Source organism: Notolepis coatsorum (genome assembly GCF_963971535.1).
Source record: "Notolepis coatsorum genome assembly, chromosome: 3".
Classification (NCBI taxonomy): domain Eukaryota; kingdom Metazoa; phylum Chordata; class Actinopteri; order Aulopiformes; family Paralepididae; genus Notolepis; species Notolepis coatsorum.
In genome coordinates this window covers 314139-337562 of record NC_140167.1, presented here as the reverse complement: position 1 = coordinate 337562, position 23424 = coordinate 314139, and the positions used below count along the sequence as shown (strand labels likewise).

At 42.5% G+C, this 23424-nt stretch overlaps 1 long non-coding RNA gene across 1 annotated transcript in view; it reads right to left on the bottom strand.

The window, feature by feature from the left end:
• Positions 1-6889: 6889 nt before the first annotated feature.
• The window catches only part of LOC311224618, a 31358-nt gene continuing 14823 nt past the window's right edge, over positions 6890-23424 (bottom strand). Inside the window, exons 2-3 of the long non-coding RNA XR_014619460.1 lie at positions 15507-15630; positions 6890-7009 (exon numbers count right to left, since the gene is read on the bottom strand). This is a non-coding gene — a long non-coding RNA (uncharacterized lncRNA). The remainder of the gene's footprint in view (positions 7010-15506; positions 15631-23424) is intronic.

The window sequence follows — 23424 nt, the reverse complement described above, 5'->3', positions numbered from 1 at the left end:
GCAAGGTATTTACCTTCATACTGGCTGGAAATGGTCAATTTGCCCCTCACACATCCTTCTTGCCACAATGAGCTCAGTGTTAAAGGCCAGTGGCCGGTCCAACGTCAAAGTGACCATGGATTCTCCTCCATAAACATACAACAGAGATTCCAAGACAAAGGGTGGTTGGATCGGGATAACACAGAATCGAGATGCGGTCTATCGCTGGATATTGTCGCAACATGAAAGGGAGACAATGTGCGTCAATGGCTGGTAAATCTCCTGAAATACGAAAACGTAAGGACCTTGACAGCACTCGTATCCATGCTGATGAAAAGGCTGTGACTGGAATAATTTCCACCATAGATTCCATGCTGAATCAGGCGGCTAGGTGGCGCAGTGGGCAAGGCGCTCGCCAACAACGCAGGAGATGCTGGGTTCGAGCCCAGCTCTCGGCGTTGCTACCAGCTTGGCTGGTCGTTCATACTAATACAATTGGCAGTATTAGGGGGAGGGAAGCTGGTGGGTGGGGATCGGACGTTGTGGACAGCGACTCCTACAGGTCGGTTGGTGCGCCTGCGCAGTAGAATCAGGAAGCAACGGGGGCGGCGTGTCCCTCCCACGCGTTACTCCTCGCCACAGAGATCGAGCTGCGCAGGTGAAAAGATGCGACAGCTGCCTCCTCGAGTACCGGAGGGGACACGTGATGCAAGGCTTCGTCCACATTGCAGCCGGCTTGTGGGAGGCGTGGCCTAACAACGTTCGAGACAGGGGAGGGTAGAATTGGACAATACAAAATTGGGGACGGGAGAAAAATAGAAAAATGGGGAGAAAAAGTAGATGCAAAAAAAAATTGCTGAATCCTTTTGAAACACACCAAGATGGCATTGTGTGTCTTAGCTCTGGGAGAGTTTCTATTTGACGTAGAAACTGTACATTGGATTGGGTAGGTGGGGGGGGGGGACTATACATTGGAGGTGGTTGGGTGGGTGGGGGGGGGGAGGTTGGGTAGGAGGGGTGGGTGGGGGACACTGTACAACTGTACAAACAAAACTGTACATTGGAATATTGACAAGACCATACTTGGTAATTTACTGTACATTGGAGGGGGTTGTGTTAGGACATTTACAGGGGCCAGTTTCGAATTGCAGTCTCCCGTAGGTGTTTTTGAAAGTGGGTAGTGATTCACATTCCTTTACAGCTTTGGGTAGGGCGTTCCACATTGATGTGGCATAATTGCGAAACGTGTTTAGTCCCTTGTTTGAGCCGAATCTGGGTTTTACATGATTTGTGGAGCTCCCTCTGGTGTTGTGATTGTGGTATTCACTGACCTTTGGGAAGTATTTTGACATGTACATGGGTACCTTGGTCGTGTAGTGTATCTTGTAGACCAGGCCCATTGCAAGTTGCTGTACTCTGTCGTCTACTCTAAGCCATCCTAAGTTGTCAAAGTGGGCAGGGGTGAGGTGGGTTCTAGGAGTAAGGTCAAGCAGTAGTCTGACCAGTTTGTTTTGAGATGTTTGTAATTTTGTTTTTAGCGCCTTTGAGGTGCTTTGGTACCATGAGGTGCAAGCATAGTCGTAGTACCCTTGAATGAGTGCTCCTGCCAGAGTCTTCAGGGTATTCTTGTTTACCAGTGAGGAGATCCGGTACAAGAATCGAGTTCGTTGGTTGACTTTTTTTTATTACATTGGATGCCATTTTGTCACAGGAAAAATGTGCCTCTAGGATGGAACCCAGGTAGGTAATATCTTCTTTCCTTGTGACAATATTGTCACCCACTGTAACTGAGAAGCCGTCGGTCTTGCTGAGTTTGTTATTTGAACCGAAGAGAATGGACTCTGTTTTGCCCATGTGTAATGATAGTTTGTTATCAGCAGAGCCATATGCAGATTTTGCCTAGTTCTGAGCTGAGGGTTTTCAACCTGTAACTTGTTCTTGTCAGAGAGACCAGCAGGGCTGAGTCGTCCGCAAACAGGAACAAGTTGCAGTCACAAGCTGACGACATGTCATTTGCATAAATTAGGAACAGTAGCGGATCTAGTATGCTTCCTTGTGGAACACCACAGCTCACTGTGAGGGGGGGGGATAGGGTACCGTTTACCACCACCATCTGCTCTCTCCCCTCCAGGTAGGATTGCATCCAGCTCACTGATAGACTATCAAAACCAATTGCTTTTAGCTTGTCAATCAGAATGGTGTGATTGACAGTGTCGAAGGACTTTTGTAGGTTCAGCATGACCATGCAGCAGTATTTGCCCGCGTCCACCTCTTGTTTGATGTGGTCGTCTAAATAGAGAAGGGATGTGTCAGTGGAGTGGGATGTTCTGAAGCCAGATTGGAATTCGTAGATTCGTTTTTTTTCCGCGAGGTATTTTTCGACCTGTTCGTATACAATTTTTTCCATGACTTTCGAGGTGGAGGTAAGGATAGAAACAGGGCGGTAGTTGCCTGGGTCTAATTTACTGCCTTTTTTGTGCAGAGGGGTCACTCTCGCAATTTTGAAGTCCTTGGGGAAGTGTCCCTGTTTTATGGAGAGGTTTATTATGTGTGTGATGACTGGGGTGATGGCGGCTGCTGAGTCTCTGAGGAATTTGGAGGGGATGTCGTCATGGCCAGTGGCCTTGTTAGGTTGGAGGGCGCTCAGTTTTTTTGAGTACCTCATCTGTTGTTACCATTTCCAGTTTGAAGTCGTCTTTGTGGACCCCTAGGTTCTTGTAGTAAGCTACCATGTGTTCTACCCCATAATGCCCTGAGTGGGAGGGTAGTTTGTTTACCAGTGTTGTGGCTATGTTTGTGAAGAAACTATTTAAGTAATTGGCTACATCCAGCTTTTCTGTGATGAGCGTGTTGTCCGTCTTTATGTTTATGTTTTACTGCAGCCTAGTTGGTTATTGAGTAATTTCCAAAGTTCACATGGTTTGTTTTTGTTTTCCTCGGTTTTGTCATTGATGCATTTTTTTTTGCTGTTCTGATCATGGAGTTTACATCATTTCTTAGTCTGCTTCTTTCCAGTTTGAGTTCAGTCACGTGGGCTTGGAGTTCACTGCTCGTGCTTATGGTAAGCTTTGACTGACTTTTACGAAACTCTGAGAATTTTTTGTCTCTGGTTTTCATAGCGGTCAGTATTTCAGCGTGCATCCACGGCTCCGCGAAATTTTTTACCCTGGTGGTTCTTAGGGGGGCCATGTTGTTTAGTATCGTTGAAAATTTGGTTTTGAAACCAAGCCATGTTTCTTCAACCAGTGTACCATTGAGCTCATCTGACCAGTCCAAACAAGGAAAATGTGAGACGGGAAGATGTTCATGTGTCTGCAAAACTGCCATGTACAGATCTTTGTCAATGCCAAAACGGTGGAATTGTTTCCAAGGAAACCGAGAATAGGGCTACATGGGATGATGACTCATTTTATTTAGGAGTTTTTTAATGTATCGCGTAATTTCAACATGGAATATCAAAATAAAAGCGAACTTGATCATGCATATTTATTAGAAAATGAAATTACAGCACTGTGATCAATCAAATGAATATCCATATTATTAAATGGTAAATGGCTGCATTTATATAGCGCTTTTATCCAAATCATTTAACAATTTGTTCCTCACATTTTTACCCATTCACACACCGATGGCGGAGGCAACCATGCAAGGTGCCAACCTGCTCATCGGGAGCAATTAGGGGTTAAGTGTCTTGCTCAAGGACACTTCGACACGTTGCCCGGGAGGAGCGGGAATCTAACCGGTAGCCTCGGATTACCAGACAACTGCTCTACCTCCCGAGCCAATGTCGCCCCATATTATTAGCATATCATAATTTTTTTTTTTTTGATCTTTTTCCCCCTCCATTTTCCTCCGATTTTCTCCCATCCCAATGTTAGTTATGCCAATTCCCAATCCCTTCCTGGTCGCTGCGCACTTACCCCCCACAGTCAGATCATCTGGGAGAGTGGAGGCTACCACGTGCTTCCTCCGACACACGTCCAGCCAATCACCGCTTTTCACCTGGCAGCGCGGATTCTCATTGAGAGGGCGTAGCGTGTGGGAGGATCACACTACCCCTCTCAGGTCCTATCCGCGCTTAGCAGGCGCCCCGACCGAACTGTAGGAGTCGCTGTTTACAACGACCCGGACCCACCCCGCCAGCTTCTCCCACCCTCTAATACAGCCAATTGTATTAGTGTGAACGGCCAGCCAAGCTGGTGACAACCCCGGAGCCGTGAGCTGGATTCGAACAGGCGAATCCAGCTCACAGCTCCGGGGTTGGTGACGAACGCAATCTCCGCTACGCCACCTAACCGCTGCATATCATACATTCTAATGAGAATGTTTCAAAGTTTGGATCAATTCACTTTTTTATTCAAGATGTAGATTTTATTTAAAATATTGTACAAGTTCCATCATGAAAAGGTTTTACTATCCAACCTAATGACAAGTAAATATGAATGGATGTTCTATCATCATAAAGTAAACAACTTGTTTTGATTTTTAATTGATTGAATTTAAAGTGAATTGATTCCAACCCTATAACGTTTTGATAGTTTCATCAATAGTGCAACCATTACTCTGTCAATATACACACAATGACAAAATATCAATTCATATAAAGGAACATCCATTCCTTTAAAAGAATACCAATGAAGACAATACATGGAACATTACTCTAAAATATCACACTTCTTGTGTAGTACTAGGAATGTTGACAATATGTGTGACATTAAATTAAAAAGAATCACTAGTATCCACATTAAAATATAAAAATCCATACGAGAAGCAGTTTCCCCCTCCAGTGTGTACAACGTGTGTTTGTTAACCATCTTGGCTTTTGGCTGGTCACCCCACACTGAGGCCAGAAAGTTCCTATGATCCCAGTATTTAAAAACACCAGAACAATGTGGTGTTATATTTTATATTTATTAACTTAACCTTCTCTCCCCAGCAACCTCCTGCAAAGCCTCACCTTCCCTCCTCTTTCTACCTTTTTTTACCCTACCCTCCAATCTCCGCCCAATCCCATTCAATCTTGTTAGCTGCAGCTCAAATGTGTCCCCTTGCCCCACTTTGCCTTTTATGTCTCCGTCTGCGTTTGTATGTTTGTTTTAGTTTTAGTTTTGCTGCCATTTGGCCTGGTCTTTCTCGAAAAAGAGATCATTGATCTCAAGTGACTACCTGGTCAAATAAAGGTTAAATAAATGTGTGTTCACTCTTATACCGTGACATATTGTCCCAGGAACATCCACACCGTCGGTCTCACTCCTCAGAGCGACAGAAACACAACTGTTGTCATCAATGAAAACCGTGTCTATGTTAGCACTGCATCTCTCTCAGAGGCTTCTGTCAAAAGCTCTTGGTAATAGTTTATTTCAAAAGAACGACCAAATATTACTACCACTATTATTGTTATGAGTGTTGATGGACTGACAGCTGTAATGACGTACTGAAGCGTTTCCCACACTGGTCACAATGGTAGACCTTGTTCCCTGTGTGTTGTGTATTATCAGTTTGGATGGTTTTTAATTCCTGCTACATTAGTTAAAATGGTACCTATTTTTCACGTGAAGTTTTCCCCACAGTGGTATAGTTTCTCTCCTGTGTGAATGACGTTGATATCATTTCAGGAGCATCATTATGAGTGTAACTCTTCTAATACTGGTCACAGCAGTGGGGGTTATCTCCTAGGAATGTGCAGGTGAATTGACAGGTTTGATATTTCCCTGAATCTTCTCTCCCAAGTGAATCATCTGGTGCGTTTTCAGAGACGACAGTCGACTAAAGCTCTTCCCACACTGGTCACAGGCGTAGGGCTTCTCTCCTGTGTGAATTCTCTGGTGTGATTTCAGATTATTCAGTAGACTAAAGCTCTTCCCACACTGGTCACAGGAATAGGGCTTCTCTCCTGTGTGAATTCTCTGGTGTGCTTTCAGATTATTCAGTTTACTAAAGCTCTTCCCACACTGGTCACAGGAATAGGGCTTCTCTCCTGTGTGAATTCTCTGGTGTGCTTTCAGAGTAGACAGTCGACTAAAGCTCTTCTCACACTGGTCACAGAAGTAGGGCTTCTCTCCTGTGTGAATCATCTGGTGTGTTTTCAGATGATCCAGTCGACTAAAGCTCTCCCCACACTGGTCACAGGAGTAGGGCTTCTCTCCTGTGTGAATTCTCTGGTGCCTTTTCAGATCACGTGGCTGACTAAAGCTCTTCTCACACTGGTCACAGCAGTAGGGCTTCTCTCCTGTGTGAATCATCTGGTGTGATTTCAGATTAACCAGTTGACTAAAGCTCTTCTCACACTGGTCACAGAAGTAGGGCTTCTCTCCTGTGTGAATTCTCTGGTGCCTTTTCAGATCACGTGGCTGACTAAAGCTCTTCTCACACTGGTCACAGAAGTAGGGCTTCTCTCCTGTGTGAATCATCTGGTGTTTTTTCAGAGACGACAGTTGACTAAAGCTCTTCTCACACTGGTCACAGGAGTAGGGCTTCTCTCCTGTGTGAATCATCTGGTGTGTTTTCAGATGATCCAGTCGACTAAAGCTCTTCTCACACTGGTCACAGGAGTAGGGCTTCTCTCCTGTGTGAATCATCTGGTGTGTTTTCAGATGATCCAGTCGACTAAAGCTCTTCTCACACTGGTCACAGGAGTAGGGCTTCTCTCCTGTGTGAATTCTCTGGTGTGATTTCAGAGTAATCAGATGAATAAAGCTCTTCCCACACTGGTCACAGGAGTATGGCTTCTCTCCTGTGTGAATTCTCTGGTGTGTTTTCAGATGATACAGTCGACTAAAGCTCTTCTCACACTGGTCACAGGAATAGAGTTTCTCTCCTGTGTGAATTCTCTGGTGTGCTTTCAGAGTAGACAGTCGAGTAAAGCTCTCCCCACACTGGTCACAGGAATAGGGCTTCCCTCCTGTGTGAATGCGCTGGTGTTTATTGAGATTAATCTTTGAACTGAAGCTTTTTCCACACTGGTCACAGCAGAGACCTTTTCTTCCATCCAAGCCTCTTGGTTTCTTCCCAGGCCTGACAGGACAGCTATCTGGACGGAGATAGTGATGGAGAAGAGTGTTAGAGGAAGGAGATATTTGGTGATTTTATTCAGCTTAATTTTCATGTAAGAGATTTATAATGGTATGTAGCTGGGTTTTATAGTTTAAGAACACAGTGTAGTCCAGAGTCGTCTACAGTTCTAGACTCAACGCCCATCTTGAAGTCCCCAACACCAACCAACAGAGAGGGGTTCTGACCACGGAGCGCACGCAGGACTCACCACTCACGGTGACAGCGGCAGAGGTACGTACGGTTCTGAGCAGAACAAACCCACGGAAGGCAGCCGGCCCAGACAACAACCCCGGCCGTGCCCTCAGGGTCTGTTCCTCAGAGCTGGCTGACGTACTTGCTGACATATACAACTCGTCACTAGCACAAGCTATTGTGCCCACCTGCTTCAAGACCACCACCCTCGTGCCCCTGCCAAAGAAAAACACTATAACCTCCTGTCTGAATCACTATCGTCCCATTGCACTCTGCAGTTTGCGTACCGCCAGAACCTCCCTCTCCCAAACCGTTCCTACAATTTTCTTTTTATGTTGCATGATCATTTTGCATTTTATTTCTTTATTATTTTTTAAACAAACGTATAAACAAACTGGTCAAAACACGATAAGATATACAAGCATTGTTATCAGTGCACATCCAGTGAAATCACCATTTAGTTACATGTCTTATACAGGATATACCCCCAATACCTGCTATCTAAAACCCTACACACATGCTCCAGCTCGTACCCCCCCTCCAAGACCCCGCATTATCCCTCGCTCCTTACCAGACACTACCATTATATGCTAGCTTTTATTCTCTCCACCACTTCTAACCACATTGTCATTTTGGATTCATTGAGTCCCAGAATTCTTGCTGTAGATATTTCTTGATAAATCACATCGAGATATGTAATAATCCAGACCTTTCGGCAAATTTTTTCCGGTTGGAACCAACGTGATGCTATCAGCTTTTTAGCCAATGTGATACCCGATAAAACCAATCTCTTTAGCTGTGGGTGTACTGCACACTCAAAAACATCATTCAACAGTAATACAGAGGGGTGTACAGGTATATTCCAAGTTGAGAGATTTGATAATTGCTGAGTCACCTCTTTCCAGAATGTCTTAACTGGTGGGCAGTCCCAGTACATGTGCATAAATGTCCCCTCATCCCCATTTGTACATAAGGAGCATTTGGAATCTTGTATAAGACCCATTTTTTTCAGTCTTATAGGAGTCAAGTATGTCCTGTGAATATAGTTAAGATTGATTTGTTGATGGTCCAGGTTCCTTGATGTAAATTTAACATTCGCCCAAACTTCTTGCCAATCAAAATCACTTTCCAGGTCTGGTATATCCCGCCTCCAGACAGAGTCTAGTTGGAGGGTTTCGTATGCGGACGTTAATAATTGATGATAAAAATCTGAAACAAAACCTCTCGATGTCTCTTTCATAGAAGAATTTGTGGTATCTGTGGTGTTCAATTGGTATCTTTAATGGAACACCGTGAGACTTCAAACATAACAGTAACTGTGCGTAAAAAAGGTGTGGACTTGGTGAGATTAAATTTTTTGCGTATTTCTTCATAACTACAAAAACCCTGTTTGTTAAAAACATCACCTAATGAGTGTATGCCTTGCTTTTGCCATATCGGGAATCTTATCGTCGTTTTCCAATCAAGAGTGCATTGTTATTGAATAAGGGAGTATGATTATGCCATTTTTGTGGGTTAGAATATTTTTTCTGTGTTTCACGCCATATCCGGATTGCATGAGTAATTATGGGGCCAAATTTCCGTTCACATTGCTTAATTGATAATTTAGTGTATACTATGTCCTTGAGTCTATGTGGGGCTACTATATTTTCTTCTAGATTTCTCCAGGATACTAATGCTTGGGGATCAAACCATATTGTCAATGGTCTTAAAGTGTATGCCTTAAAATAGTGGAAAAAATCTGGAAATGCCATACCATCTGCTTTGTTTCTCTGTGCGGTGGATCTTTTTATACGTGGTGGTTTGTTATTCCAAATAAATTTGTAGGTACGTATGGGCGTATGGACTGTTTCGGCCCGCTGTATATAAAGAAAGGAAGAGGAACCGAGAAGCGGTGGGGTATTGTATTCAAATGCATGACCACCAGAGCGATTGATTGAAAACTTTATTAACAGATTGCAGAATGGGTACAATACAGTACAGCTCAATACACACAATTGTTAAGGGGATGCAGACCAGAGAAAGACTTTCGTCTTGTTTACATCAGGGTCTCCCATTTTCAATTCATCAGGACATATATGACATACATGACATACAGATAGTCAGTACTGCTACATCTATACATTTATGACATACCAGATTTGCAAATACAGTACTGTTTGTGATACAGAAGGAGTCAGGAAAAGGGAGTATATACATTTGACGTAGAAACTGTACATTGGAGGAGGTTGGGTGGGGGGGGTTGGGTACACTGGGATATTGACAACCATACTGGGTAATCTACATTGGAGGTGGTTGGGGGGGGGGGGGCACACTGTATATACAAGCAAAACTGTACATTGAGGGGGGGGGGGGGGGGGGGGGGAGACACTGTACACACAAACAAAATTGTACATTGGACTATTGACAAAACCATACTAGGTAAATGACTGTACATTGGAGGGGGTTGGGTTAGGATATTTACAGGGGCCAGTGTTGAATTGCAGTCTCCCGTAGGTGTCCCTTGAGAGGTTTTGAAAGTGGGTAGTGATCCACATTCCTTTACAGCTTTGGGTAGGGCGTTCCACATTGATGTGGCATAATTGCGAAACGTGTTTAGTCCCTTATTTGAGCCGAATCTGGGTTTAACATGATTTGTGGAGCTCCCTCTGGTGTTGTGATCGTGGTATTCACTGACCTTTGGGAAGTATTTTGACATGTACATGGGTACCTTGGTCGTGTAGTGTATCTTGTAGACCAGGCCCATTGCAAGTTGCTGTACTCTGTCGTCTACTCTAAGCCATCCTAGGTTGTCAAAGTGGGCAGGGGTGAGGTGGGTTCTAGGAGTAAGGTCAAGCAGTAGTCTGACCAGTTTGTTTTGAGATGTTTGTAATTTTGTTTTTAGCGCCTTTGAGGTGCTTTGGTACCATGAGGTGCAAGCATAGTCGTAGTACCCCTGAATGAGTGCTCCTGCCAGAGTCTTCAGGGTATTCTTGTTTACCAGAGAGGAGATCCGGTACAAGAATCGAGTTCGTTGGTTGACTTTTTTTATTACATTGGATGCCATTTTGTCACAGGAGAGATTAGCCTCTAGGATGGAACCCAGGTAGGTAATTTCATCTTTCCTTGTGACAATATTGTCACCCACTGTAATACATATCGAACTCCTTCCAACCATGAGCACAGACTCATTCCTTATGGCCTTTCGAAGATTCACATCACGGAAAGGAAAACAGTCTACATTATTGTCTGATCACGGGACAAACTTCAAAGGCGGAGAAAGAGAGCTGAGAGAGAGCTTCCAAGCTATGGGCCCAGAACTTAAGACCCACCTCGCTCCATCTCAGATTGACTTCCAGTTTAATCCCCCGAACGCACCCCACTTCGGTGGAACTTGGGAACGAGAAGTACGTTCCATAAAGACAGCCCTGTACGCCGTGCTTGGGGCCCAGACCGTGGCGGAAGAAGTCCTAATGACAGTCCTCACGGAGATCGAGGGAGTATTGAACTCAAAGCCCCTCGGTTACGTCTCAAGTGATGTAGCAGATGTCGACCCAGTCACCCCCAACACACTCTTGATGGGGCGGCTGGACCCCGCGCTACCCCAGACAATGTACAGGCCTGAAGAAGCGAACGGCCGAAGAATGTGGAGGTACAGTCAAGTACTGGCTGACAAGTTTTGGAACAGCTTCCTACTCCACTACCTACCGTCTCTACAGACCCGCCAGAAGTGGGTAAAAGAGAGAGACAATTTGACAGAAGGAACAGTCGTCATGATTATCGACCAGTCACTACCCCGAGCTATGTGGCCGGCTGGCCGCGTAAGCAAAGTGATCACCGGTGCCGATGGAAAGGTCCGAGCAGCTGAAGTGCTCGTCCAAGGGCGGACCTACACCCGACCCGTGGCGAGGCTAATAGAACTGCCAAGGCTCCCAGATACTATCGATGACGACCATGACCCTATGACTTTGTGAATTGACTGACCCTCACAGCAGACATTGAGTAGTGGACAGTGCGGTTAATCTGTCTCTGCTTAGCTAATTAGGTGGGACTAATTAGGGGGCGGCTGTTACGAAGGATCAGATTAAACCGAATATATATATTTATTTATGGATATATATTGAATAGTATTTGTATATCGTTTGATATCCCTTGTATATTCCTTGTACATATACACGGAATATCCCTTTAGCCTACTATAGCCCATAATAGTTCATTCTCTTATTGGACAAAGGACCAGGCGCCAGGGGACCAGCCCCTTGAGTCAAGTTCAAAGGTACCGACGAGACATGTCCGGACTAGCCCCGGCTCTGCGCAGGAATACGGCTACCGAAATGAGAGTGGCACTATTTGTTCACCGTGCATATAAATATGGCGCAAGTAAATGTAGAAGTCCCTTACCCTTCTTCCCAACTTAGTAACAGAACGTGAAGCCTCACCCACGATACGACGTGCGGTGCAGTATGGCCTGTTTGGCCCTAGAATAGCATTGAGACCTCGTGCGAATTAATAACTGAATTGTCAAGAGTTTGGCACTGTACCGTCGAGTGCGACGTATTTCTATTAAGTAATAATAGTCTATCGTGTATGGTGCATCGTGCGGTTAGAGTTCTAAAGTGACCAGCATCTCCAACGCTTCCTCGTGTTATCTAGAGTCTTATCCAGGTTGGGCCGACCACATGGCGCTTTCATCCGAGGAGATCTAGGCGAGGACCGAGGGACATGTACACTGGATTACCTACCCGACGACTGCTGAGCCCTATGCGGCTGGAATATATATTTGCTTTGGTACTGTGATTTGTGGAGCGGATAATCGCCGACGCCTGTGAGTGTTGGATTTACCCCCGAGAGGAGTCAAGTTGAGTCGGCGCTCAGAGAGACTGAGGTCGCCTAGCTTCTTCTTATTGTGGAGCTACAGCCTACAAGAGAACCAAGGTGTATTCATCTGCGGATCAAGAGTCTATTGCACTGTCTTCTGTACTTGAAGTCTCCATAGATATCGTTGACCAGACGGTCTACTACCGACGGCTCTCCTACCCCCCCTGCCGGCTTACAACCGGGAGGACCCCCTCCAGTATATCCCGCTATATCATTAAGTGTACCATAGATATAATTCCCTAAGAGCCAGGTTGTATACTTGCTTCCTGCGTAACCAGAGATTGGACATTCAGTGTTGATTTGCCTACGAGTACTCATTTGCCTTACAAGTGCATTCAAATGATAAATGTAATAGTGAATATCCTATGTACCTTTTGCTCCATTAAATATTTGATTATTACCTTTGACTGGAACCGATTTCATTGTGGAAAGTGTTCATCATATTCAGATATCGTGTACTGTATGGCCAGTAGTTAAAGTACATAAAGCGGTAGTGGTTTAATGATACCATACTTATCAATACAGTCAGGGAATTGTACCCCTCAGTTACAATTAGCATTATAGGCGTTTCCTAAAATGATGATGATGGTGATGATAATGATGATATAATAATTATTATTATAGGCAAGGAGTTCTCCCAGACATACATTCGGTTTATTACAAACAAAGAGGTTAACAACTCTTCTACGCTTATATTTCATATCAACTGGATATAACTAACTAGTGACTATGAAGTAAGCGTGATTAGGAATAGTAATTGACCCGAGAACTTGGCGAGTTTAGCACCTCGCTGGGGGATATCGGGCTGCCACAGGGTTCTATCTCGAGTAGGTGATTTGAGATAGATAAGACATCCCGTAGGCTTTCAACAATATAGTAATAATAATAACACATCACGATATACTAAAAAGCTATTTAAAATTTTTGGCTGGTAAAAAATCTGCCTGGTTGGTAGTTTTTTTAATCTACGAGCCACCTTGGCTGGTAAGCCAAAAAGTTCATTTTGTTCCCTGATGGAAGAGTTAAATCTGGATTTAGTACCACCAGGACCGTGAATGAAATCTACTGTAAGTACAGTTACTTTTTTGTAATGAAAATGCTCCTCCATTTTTCAAGACGTTCACAGACCTGGTATTCTATATTCATATAGCATTTGTCCGGATGACAAAATCCAGTACTGTATCTACAAAAAAACCTGTAAATCATGTGCCCTTTATTAATTTGCTTAAGCAATTTTTCCACATCTGGTCAATGTTATGGCGCTTTTCCACTGCATGGTACCAGGTACTTTTTGGGTACTTTCTGGGTACTTTTTTAGTCCCTGCTCTGAGGTGGTTCTTAGCGCGAGCCAAGCGAGTAGAACTGGTACCACAAAAGTCACGTGAAAAACTGCAGACCACTGATTGGTCAGAAGAGAGACGCGTCACTGTTTGGAGAGTCTGAACGAAAACAGAAAGCCGCCATCTTTAATGTCTCGCATAGGATTTCATTATGGTTGCAGCAGGCACAAGTTCAATAAACAAACGATACAGTCAGTGTATTCTGCCTCATTTATTGATTAAACAAAACCGACATCAACACAATTTGCCACCGAGCGGAGAGTTTAGTCTCGCAAAAAGATCGCTGACTTGTTAAGGCTTAAGCTTATGTTGTGCTAATGTTGTGTTAGCGTTTTAGCATGGCTATCGTACATAGCCTGATCAATATAACTCGCTATTGATTGTTTGTATGAGTAACGTTAATGCTAGTAGAATAGACACAACGTGAGGTAATCACCATCCATTTTAAACCGGTTATTACCTAATGCTAACGTTAGCAAATAGACGCGACTGGTAACGTTACGGCTTGTTAGCCTAATGCTAACGTTAACGTTAGCATAGACAGCCTAGCTAACGTTAACGCTTGTAGAATAGACACAATGAGAGGTAACGTTAGCGTTAGCAGAATAGACACAACGAGAGTCTCGTTAATGTTGTTATTGATTGATTGATTGAAAACTGTGTTTTACTCTGGCTTGCGCCTACTAGTTCACGGACATAGCTATGCTGGTGGAGCTCTCACAGAGCTATGGAGCTCTCAGCTGTACACCAGCAGCCCCGCCTCCCCTCACGGAGACAAACTGAATACTTTATTTTAGTACCTGCAGTGGAAAAGGAACGAAGTACCAGGTACCTAAAGCGAGTAGAGTAGAGTAGAGTTGAGTAGAGTAGGTACCATGCAGTGGAAAAGCGCCATTAGTATGGTGTTATTCACCTTCAAAGTGAATAATTTTTTTTTATAAAATAATGTATATTCTCCTTTGGTTCATTACAATTTACTCAAGCATAGTAACAGACACAATATTTCTGACACCGGGAATACATCCCCTGAGGTCCATAGATGTCCCTAGATACTTTTAGGGAAATTTAGAGTCTGGCTTAACACATTCAGGGCCATTTGGATCCATCTAATATCACTCTAGACGGCCAGCATTTCTAAACAGACTTGCATAGTCCGTGGAGCTGTTTGTAGAGCTAAATCTATACTTTATAGTATTGCTATCTGTCCATTCTCATTGTCAATTGAGACCATAAACCGTCCCTTCAAAATGGCTTAAAGAAATACTTTTTCATCAATACGTTCTCATTTTATAGCATCTTGAATATAAGCATTATATGGGGTTTGGTCTAGTATATTTCCTGGAAGGCGAGATACAGGGCGCTAAGCTAATAACATTAAATCGAACAGCATTTCGGCTATAAAGAAGCTAGAGATAAAACGCAAAATGCATATCGTCGGTATTGATGGTCCACCATGAATGCATGAAGGGGGGGCGGGGGACGTCGTTGCTGATTATCAATAACCACGTTAGCCTCAGTAGCCACATTCGCTGATCGGGTGGTTGGCTATCATAACAAGGCCTGATCAGTGTGTAATTTACGTGAAAAAGATCTTACCGTGGGCCGGTTGGATCCCCAAAAGGATTTCCCAGTTACCAATCGCCATCTGGTAGATCGATATGTCCATTGGCTGATGATATATTCCTTTACTGCATAGTGAATTCGGCGTCGCAAAAGGTATTCCAAGCTACAGCTGCACATATAGAATCCAGCTGACTGGAAACTACATTGAAAGTAGAAAAAAAGTGCACCGTTCTGCCACAGGGCACACTGCATTATTGAGACAGCGCCCCTAAGAGGATCTGGCCGGTAATGCACTTATGAGAATTCAAAGAGTAGGGTACTTCTGCAGTGCCGCTCGGTGACCTTGAGTAGGTTATTAAAATGGAATAAAAGCCAAAACAACCTTGCCACGGACATGTCCGTGGATGGCCCTCTAGCGTTGGATTCAAAACACGGACATCTCCGTGGCTGGGCGCCAATGTGTTAAGAGGTTAAAGTCAACACTTTCATAATGTTTACAGATTAAAGTCAACATGTCCATACCTGTTTCCATGCAGTCCAAACAGCTCTGCTCCTGCTGTGGCGATTTCATGCAGTCCACCAAACAGACCGACAGTTCTCTCAAACCAAGGTGTGAGGGGCTAGGGGTGGTCATATTCAGACCAATCTTGGGGGAAAGTAAGGAAAGAAATATCAGAACATTGTACATTCATCCTAACAAACAAAGGTCTAACTTTTCAGTTGAAATTCATCAGGAACACAGAAAGCCAAGCAAGAGGGGCCGAGGTTCACCCACCAGTCTCACAAAATCCTGTGGGAAACAGTGAAATGGTACACTATCCCGCACCCCTCTCAGTGAGCTGCGGTGTTCCACAAGGAAGCATACTAGGACCGTTACTGTTCCTAATTTATGCAAATTACACACTTCTGTTACAGTGGGTGACAATATTGTCACAAAGAAAGATGAAATTACATACCTGGGTTCCATCCTAGAGGCAAATATTTCCTGTGACAAAATGGCATCCAATGTAATAAAAAAAGTCAACCAACGAACAAGATTCTTGTACCGGATGTCCTCACTGGTAAGCAAGAATACCCTGAAGATTCTAACAGGACCACGCCACTCATTCAAGGGTACTACGACTATGCTTGCACCTCATGGTACCAAAGCACCTCAAAAGGCACTAAAAACAAGACTACACAAAACAAACTGGTCAGACTACTGCTTGACCTTACTCCTAAAACCCACCTCACCCCTGCCCATTTTGACATCCTAGGATGGCTTAGGTCGCATTCACACCAGAGCTGTTTGGTCCACTTTAAACACACCAGATTTAATTTCCTCGGATAGTCCGCTTGGTTTGGGGTGGTGTGAAAGCTCATTCAAACTCTGGTGCAGACCAAAAAAGCAAACTCTGGTCCGCCTGAAAACGTAGGTCACGGTTCCAGCGTTTCCGTTAGCCGGTAATTACCTGTATTTGACCGGCAAAATCTGTTGAAGTCTGACATATTTAATCTCTCCGGTCTTAATGTCTGGTGAAAATAATTCCCTGAGTCTAAGCACAATTTGATTATTTGAATTGTATTAAAATAGGCTAAAATTAAATAGCCTATGCGATGAACGAAACAATCATTACATTTGTTTCATCGTTGCTTCTAATAATGACAACGACGTTGTCAGCGAGAGCCTAGTGCTGGGTGTGCGAATGCATGCGAAGCTGCAGAGCCGGAGCAGCAGCAGCACAGTGCAGTACTCCAATTCAGCCATTGGCAATTCAGCTGTTGGGTGGGGGGCGCTACTGTGCGGTCCCCAGAAAAGAGCCAATAACAGCTGAATCTGCTGCTCTGCATCGACATACTCTCGCAAATAAGTCATTGGGCCTAACAAAATTAATAGTTGGTTTCCGGTTGCCGACCGACCCTGCCGATTTAGGTGCGACACAATATATTTTATGAGTTTAAAAAAAAAATTATATTTATATAAAAAAAAAAAAAAAAAAAAAAAAAATCATTTTTTTTTTTTTTTTTTTTTAATAGAATGAAGTTTCATAGAAATCTTAGTCAAACATTTAGTATTATGGATATTAAACATGCTGGCAGAGTACATGCATCCATGTTGTTGTAAACATTTTAATTAAATAAAGAAATTCCCTGTCCATAGTCGCCGTGGGAAAGAATAAAATAAAAAAATAAAATAAATTCCCTACCTACCCATGGCCAAACTGACAACCAACAGGAAACCAACAATATATTTTACTTTGCCTTGGGAGGTGGAGAGAGAGAGAGTCGTCACGCAAACCCACGATAATGTTGCCGTCTCTCTCTGCCAAATTTCTCAGTTCTTCGCTTGATATAATTAATACAAATGTCCAATATAACGGAATTCGTTAGCTGATAAAAATGTGATTATAACAGACTGCCGTTTATTAATGTCGGGCGACTGCCCACAGACACCTATTTGATTTAAAGTCGGCAGCAGCACGGAGTCTCGGGACTTATTTTATTTGGAATATAATGACCTTATACGCAAAAGTAGCCTAGTTTTAAGTAAAAATATTATAAATCTACATGCCTTGATGATGTCATTCTTTTGTTTTGTTGTCATTCTTTTGCCTATCAATTGTTTTTAAGCTCAATAAACTCTGACCGGAATTTCTCTCATTTGACCGGTAGATTGAAATCTACCGGACACTGAGGCCTGCAAAAAAAATTCTAACGGAAACCCTGCACGGTTCACTTCCAAGTGAACCCTGGTGGGTACTTTTGTGGTGTGAATGCTCATCGGACCAAAAGCAAGACCAAATATAGGAAGTGACCCAATAAACTGTGTATCTTGGGTAGAAGGAGACAAAACAAACACAGCAGCGCACACTGCCAAAAATGTCTTGTGGACAGACGTGGGCAAATGAGGACGTGAAAGCCCTGATTGAAATATGGTCAGACGTAGGGCTGGGCGATATATCGAGTATACTCGATGTATCGTGGCTTGTTCTACGTGAGATGTAGTCAATTGCTATATCGTGAACATCGAGTATTAGCCGTCAGTTAGCCGCCGCGGCTAAAAACAAACTATCAACACGGACCGACTTGCTTTAGCGCAGCATTTTCTTCTCATTTCATTATAGACACAGACCAATGCAGACCTTCAATGATGAGCAATTGTCATTTCATTAGACACAGACCAGCTCAGACCTTCAATTGAATTGAATTGAGCAACTGGCTAGTTAGCCGCTGTTAGCTTCTCAACTATCTAACTAACGTGACTCCGCGATACCATTTCCATTAGTGAGGAAATGGGGGGGGGGGGGGGGGTATATTGATGAGGCTTGACAACAGGTCCAAAGATAACTTCACATTTATTGGCAATTAGTTTCTTTATATCGCTTCCTCCAGCTTCCAACTGTGTTGACAAAATGCAATCCTGGTGTGGTTAGCTACGGAGCATCAGAACGCTCAAAGGCGCTCTCTCTATCTCTCTTCTTGTATATTTCCGGCGGACTACACATCTAGGCGTATTGCTGCCCTCCACAGGACAGTGGGAGCACAATAGATTTCCAGCCCTCCCTATATTGTTATACAGCCCTGCAGCAAGCAGGAACCTCTCTCTCGCTCTCAATGATTTAAAGTGGCCACACGTTACAATATGTCAAGTTAGACCGCGCTCTCAAGATTCGACACTGGGTGCTGAAATCCCATTAAGTATTATATAAAAAAGAAGCAGTGAAGCTAGACCAGCACTCTCAGGTTCAAGAATTTAATGGCAGCCTGAAACAAACATGTTTCGGAATTACATATTCCTTCGTCAATGTTATAGCTTGCAATGCACATGCAGTCAAGATGGTGGTTATATACACAGGTGGTTAATGACTTGGCAGGAAATGGCATCACGGCGCAGGTGTGCCTGAGTCTATTGGTCCTCAATGACCAAAGGAAAGACCTATCAAAATAGAGTCTGTTAGTAAATACAAATATACAACATACATAAAAAAGCAAAAGCAAAAATACCTTACATTACCAGAAACTTGATATGTAACCTGCCCGTAGTTTATAGGGCTAATTGAGCCCCTTTACTTATTTACATAAATTTGTATAGGATAAACATACCTCATACTTGAAACAACCACATGGATTAAACCATAATCTTATAGGTAAAAGGTACTTAAAACAGGTTAACACGTTCTCTTCATTCATTCCTCTAGGTTCTATGCAATTAAACAGGGGAATATAATAACATTCCCGTTGCAATAGTAACTTGTGTCCGTCACCCCCTCTCGCGGGCCTGTGGACTAGCTCAAGTCCCATGTATCTGAGATTGTTAACGGTATGTTTACACCTGGAAAAATGTCTAGCTACAGACGACTTTATATCTGAATTTCTCACTGAACACTTATGTTCACCGATTCTTGTTTTAAAGGCTCTGGTTGTCTTCCCCACATAAGAAAAATTACACAGGCATTTTAGCAGATACACAAGATTGGATGAATTACACGTGATACGCCCTTTAACATGTATTTTTTTGTTCGTTTTCGGGTGCATGTAAAATTTCTCTTTGATCATGCCTTGACACTGTACACAGGCTTGACAAGGAAAATTTCCATCAGGGATATTCGACAAAATGTGTAGGTTTCCTTACGGGCAAGTCGGTTTTAACTAATAGGTTAGATAAATTCGCTTGCCTTTTATAAAAGTAATTAGGCGAATGTTGAAACGCTGTCCCTATTGTTGGATCCAACTGTAGAATATGCCAATATTTATTGACGATGCTCCGTATGCCTCTCGTAATGGGGCTATAAGTGGACACAAAAGATACTTTGTCTGTGTTTTCTTTTTTCTTTTTGGGGATAAACAACGTGGCCCTATCGATCAGATTGGTTTTATTCAAGGCTTTACGTGTCAAATCGACACTATAGCCTCTCATGAAAACTGCCACGCAGGACTTCTGCTTGCGCATTAAATCTATCTTCAGTGTCACAAATTCTCCTATAACAGAGTATTTGGCTGAAAGGTAGACTATTCTTCAAGGCAGGAGTGTGGTAACTGGAGTAATGTAAGAACGAGTTACGGTCTGTCTCCTTTTTGAAGACCTCTGTATGTAATGAGATACCATCAGGGGCTTTCTTGATCAAAACATCTAGGAAAGGTAGAATATGCATATCAAACTTTAATGTAAACTTTATAGTTTCTCTACAGGTGTTCAGGTACTCAAGGAAGGCATCAAGATCAGACGATGTACCAGACCAAATAAAAAAACATATCATCAATATATCGCATATAGGATTTGACGAATTTCTCAAACGGGTTATTATTAAAAATGTGGTCAGACTCATACTTGGACATGTACAGGTTGGCTAGGTTCACAGCGGCTGGGGAGCCCATGCTGAGGCCTCCGTTTTGCAAGTAGTATTGATCTTGGAATCTAAAATAATTCCGAGTTAGAACTAGGTCGGCTAGATTAACTAGCGCTTCTGTGGAGGGGAGTAATTCCTCTCTCGAGTTTAGATAAAAACTCAGTGCGTCTAGCGCGTCAGCATGTGGAATGCTGGGGTATAGACTGACTACATCTATGGTAACTAATAAGTCAGAGGGACTAATACTGCAGGTCGATAGTTTGCTCAAAAAAGTAGTAGTGTCTTTTAAATAACCACGTTAAGAGGCCAAATCCTTAATATGCGAGTCAACAAATTGCGAGATTTTTTCTGTAGCAGAACCTATACCAGAGACGATCGGTCGACCAGGAGGGTTAACCAGATCCTTATGGATCTTCGGTAAAGTGTAAATAATATGCGTAACCGGGTACTCTACAAACATAAACTTAAATTCATTTTCCGTAATCACCTCTGCCAATCTAAGGCTTTTAAGGATTGTTTTAATTTCCGCGGAAAATTTAAATACTGGGTCTGTATTCAAAAGGGTATATACCTCTATATCGTTCAATTGTCTATTGATCTCAGATACATACAAACTCTTATTTTGGAGCACGATTCCAGAACCTTTATCGGCTTTCCTAAAAATTAAATCATCATTCTTCATGAGTTCCTTGAGTGCTGCTGACTCTGATTCTAATAAATTAGGGTAAAGATGGGCTTTGTGACTGGTTTCACATAATTTAAGGACATAATTTTGTACCAATCTGCAAAATGTCTCCACTGAGGGTGGGTTGAGATGAGGGGTAAACACGCTGCGTGGTTTAAATACTGTTCTTTTAGAACAAAGGGTATCAGGCTCTGTTTCTGGCCTTTCATCAACATCATCGCTTATAGGCAAATTTTCATTAGCAACATAGAGTTCTCTTATCAAACCCTCTGGCATAAAATGCTTTTAACTTAATGTTTCTAAAAAACTTAAATAACTCCACTTTGGTAGTAAAGGAGTCCGCCTTCCGAGCCGGGACAAACGATAAACCTTTAGAAAGGATATTGTGATGTGGGTCGCTCAAATGTGCGTCAGAAATGTTTACTATATTATACACATTACAATATAAATACTAACTGGGATAGTTGATGATAAACATTTAATTTCATTATCTGAAATATTATACAATCATTAAGTCTGCTATAAGCCAGGGTTAGAAAAAAAAAAAAAAATCAAGGGCTTTTTTTGCCCCCCTTAATTGATTTTCGGGGGCTTTTTTTTGTATTTCGGGGGCACTGAATTTTTATGATGAAAATTAACATAAGGATTATAAAACATTGTTGACACTTTTTTTTACAGTCTTCGTCCCTATGTTTGATAATGTAATGTTAATGTCTCCATATATAGGGCTCTACGCTAACCTTTTTCCCAAGGAGCACATGTGCTCCTAAATAAAATGTTAATAAATAAAATCTAAATAAAAATTTAGGAGCACACAAAGAAATTTAGGAGCACAGTGAAAATTGTTCAAGTAACACAGAGTTTATTAACTATTTATCGCATGAATTATTATAATGTGCGTGTGCACACTATGAATTGAAAATGGGGGACCCTGATGTAAACAAGACGAAAGTCTTTCTCTGGTCTGCATCCCCTTAACTTGTGTGTATTGAGCTGTACTGTATTGTACCCATTCTGCAATCTGTTAATAAAGTTTTCAATCAATCAAACGCAAAGGATATCGGTTGTCAAGCTGCTTTTGTATGTTGTAGTGTTGTTATGATACCAACATTTTGACTTTGATACAGATAGGAAAGGTAATGGAATATATTATTAGATGACAGAACATTGAAAATTCTTTATACAATTATTTAATTCATTATGAAATAGAAATTCCGTTTTTGGGTGGAACGTTTGTTGCAAGGAGGGAGGAGGCGGGGACCGCTGCGTGTTACACACAACACGGAGAAATGGTCTAGCTGCTTCGGTGCGTCGTTAACGTTAGCGTCGGAAGAAATTCCCCACTAAGCCCTAAATTCAGAGCAGAGCAGTATCCTAATGACTTTTATGCTTCAGTCGATAAGGTGTTTTGCGAATTCTGTCAACATACCGTGTGGACTGGACCCGCAAAAACACGTGCGAATATCACTTCAAAAGCCATGTCAGCCGGATTCCTCTCTTTCTCCTCGTCTCTCTTTTGCTCAAAATAAAAATGAATGGGCTTCATGGCTGGCTGATTTTTTTGCGTTGTCTGATTCTGAATGTATAACTTGCCTAAGCCGGTACCGTGACTTTGTTTTCGGGCGCTACTGTGATTGGACGTTTATGCGCCTTGTGTAATGTGGGACTATTATAACAGCGGAGCTGTTTTGTAATCGTCAATCGTCACTCGTCTCAATGCTCGCACTGTAGATCATATATATAATTATATATATAATTAGTAAACTGTCGGGGGCATTTTCTGCCCCCCTTAACTGATATTCGGGGGCATTTTGTCCATTTTCAAGGGCATTTTGCCCCGAGCCCCCGTTAATTTCGAACCCTGCTATAAGCCATTATCCCTTTGTGTGTGATTATTATTGTCTCACAGTAGTGTGTATATATAAAGTGTGTGTGTGTGTTTTTAGCTAAAGTGGATAGAAAACAGTACTGTGCAAAAGTCACCCAAGAGTTTTTATATAAATGGTCTTACAGTAGATTATAAAAAAAAAAAAAAAATTAAAAGTATTAGTATGTCAGTAGAGACAATGTCTTAGTACATTTTTAGAAACTTTTAATTTAATTATTTTTTAAAGTATCTTCATGGTTTAATGCAAACATATGTTGCAGGGACTATTATAATCATCGTATTGGCATGACTGTATGCATCAAAGGGTTAAATCAAGCATTTTTAAGTGCTTTAGAGTAAATGTCCAAATATCGCGATATATATTGTGTATCGTGATATAGCAAAAAAAAATGCGATATCCTTTAGAGGCCATATCGCCCAGCCCTAGTCAGACGAGCAAATTACACAGCTGCTTGTGGCCACTCACAAAAACAACGAGGTGTACAAGTTGTTTAGCGAGAGAATGATGGCTATGAGCTTCAATCGAACAATCGATCAACG